The sequence below is a fragment of the Desmodus rotundus genome, chromosome 2 (assembly GCF_022682495.2).
Source record: "Desmodus rotundus isolate HL8 chromosome 2, HLdesRot8A.1, whole genome shotgun sequence".
NCBI classification, from domain to species: domain Eukaryota; kingdom Metazoa; phylum Chordata; class Mammalia; order Chiroptera; family Phyllostomidae; genus Desmodus; species Desmodus rotundus.
In genome coordinates this window covers 90,725,807-90,728,289 of record NC_071388.1, presented here as the reverse complement: position 1 = coordinate 90,728,289, position 2,483 = coordinate 90,725,807, and the positions used below count along the sequence as shown (strand labels likewise).

Here is a 2,483-nt window from a genome sequence, read left to right as displayed (position 1 = left end):
TGGATAGAATCGAAAGAGAGCAGACAGGTCACTGCCCAAATGGAATCCAACAAAATGTCAGCAAGTGGAACAGGATCTTGAGACAGGTGCAGAACCTGTGCAGGGAGCCACGTGCCGGGATCCAACACAAGCCCTGGAACCACCTCAGCTTTATTGAAGGTACTTTTCAGAAACAGTTACGGTATTCCAGGCAGGACACGGGCAGACAATGATTAACAGTGTACAACTTTCAAACTTCTTTCTTCAATGGACTACCAAAATGAGAAAGCCACGATAAATCTTAATGAAGTCTTCATTTGATACTCTGAGCAGGGAAAGTTTAGAGTAAAAGTTGACATTTCACATTATGCGTGTTGTTTATAACCTTTTCACAAGCCAACCCTGATCGCAGGAAAAGAAATGAAAATGGCAGAATTATCAGTCTGTAGACCCAAAGTCTAAAAAGGGAACTGCTGCTCTTTTGAGGGATGCCCTCAGTGGTGACAATGGAAAGTCCAGATTGCATGACATACTGGTAACCAATATTTGGGGCGTTAGGTCCCAACACATCCCTGGGATTAACGGAGTCGAACCAATAAAGTGCAGAGGGGAAAAAGGATAAAAACGAACTTAGTTTTCTCCACACTACGAGGTGTCTGTGCCAAGGTGGCTAATGTGTGTCAACATCAAGGGAACGAAGAGGAAGTCTCTCAGATCTAGAAGGGAAAGGTGTTTTGTCCTATGCCAATCCAGCTTTGGAAACATTCTATTAGTATTATGTGTCCTTCCCCCCCAAAACAATAATAAAGTGTTCTGTGCGCTAATAACATAGCTTTAAAAAAGTAAAACAAAATTCTGCATTTTCATAAAACTTGATAAAGAATGGTATTTTAAACTGTACAGCACCAGAAGTACAGAGCTATCAAAAATGCACACACTTCGATTGGTATCTCCAGCACCTCCAGCTTTCTGTGCCTGCTCTGTTTTGGCATCTCCATTTTCTGCAGGGTTATTCCCATCCTTGCCACCGTCAGCTTTCCCCCCTTCATTTTCCCCATTAGATACCTTCTCTCCCTTCTTTGCAGGGGCCTTTTTCGGCTGGGACACTGGCTTTGGAGGAACGGGTTTGGCAGATAACCTGGAGGATCTTCTCTGTGGTTTGTCTGTTACCTTGGCTTCGTCTTCTTTAGCATCCTCTTCAGCCTTTCTCTTGGGCATGATGAAGAAGGCCAATGATGGTGGGATATAGGCGCTAGATGCAGGGATACAAAGGATCGTGGGTTTTGGTCATCCTGGGGTCATTCTTGCCTGTTAATACTGCTCAGGGGATTGATACTTTGATGGGTCTCAGTAGAATGTATAATATTGTTTTCTAAAAATTTATTCCATAATTATCTTATTACTCTTTAGAAAATTGTATAGGGGTAAATAGAATAACTTCAATGGAAATATAATTTAAAAAATTCTAAAAAATTATTTTCATTGCTGTAAATGAAAGATACAGGTGGCATGTGTATTTGGGCAAAAGAGCTTTTCTGTGGTTATTCAAAATGTTAGTCTTAAGTTATATTTTATCTTTAAGCAATTTCTTCTTTCTGATGATAAAAATATGTAAATTTACTGTTTCTGATCACCACTAAGTCCATTACTTGTCACGGATTTTGTGAGCAATTATGTTTAAAACATAGCTGTGGACACTGTGGTTAATATAGTGAGGATGGATGCCAAAATTATGTTTGAATTAGATTCTTAATTTTGTTTAAAATATTAAGTACACTTATGACAGGCCAAGGCAACCGTACCGGAAGTGCTATTGCTAACTGGAACCGCTGGCGACGAGACAGCCTTTTTGTGTGTGTTTGTTTTCAATGGCTGACTTTTACTGGAAGAAGGTATAAAAATGGCAGAATATATAGCCTTCTGTATGTCCAAGACTAGGACTGAGTTGTCAAGCTTTTCTTTTGTTAGTAGAAATAAACAGATGGTAACTACTGAATTTACTGTACTATTCTAAAGTTAAGATTCATTTCTTAATGTTTGAGATTTTGACATCTCAAAACCAGACCCATGGAAGTGCTGCGTTTGCATTAAAAAAAAAGCTGAGAAAACTTAACCTTAACCTTAAGCTTGCACTTTAAGGCGTAAGTTTCACTCTTCCTAAATTCATGAGCAGAGCAGCCCCTGACCGTATTTTATTTATACAGTCCTGTTGAATGTAATGTTTTTAAAAAGTCTGCATCTTTCATCTTTGTTAAAGCTGTGTAAATCTTTTTAGAACGTCTTAAAAAATTTTTCTAACAAAATCCTCTCCGCCAAACCGCATTTTCAATAGTGATGAATATTGTTACTATGTATTCATGTTTTCCCTGTATCTGAACACTTGTTGCTGACTCACAAAAAAATAGAACTCACGTTAAAATAAAGTCTGCTCTTCTTGATTAAAAAAATAGGAATGGCCTTGAACTTTTCGAGAACGGCAAACACGAGAAGGTAATGGAGAGATC

The 2,483-nt window shown here is 38.6% G+C and overlaps 1 pseudogene; it reads right to left on the bottom strand.

The window, feature by feature from the left end:
• Positions 1 to 813: 813 nt before the first annotated feature.
• On the bottom strand, positions 814 to 1,197 carry LOC112320467 (non-histone chromosomal protein HMG-17 pseudogene; annotated as a pseudogene).
• Between the last annotated feature and the right edge of the window lie 1,286 nt (positions 1,198 to 2,483).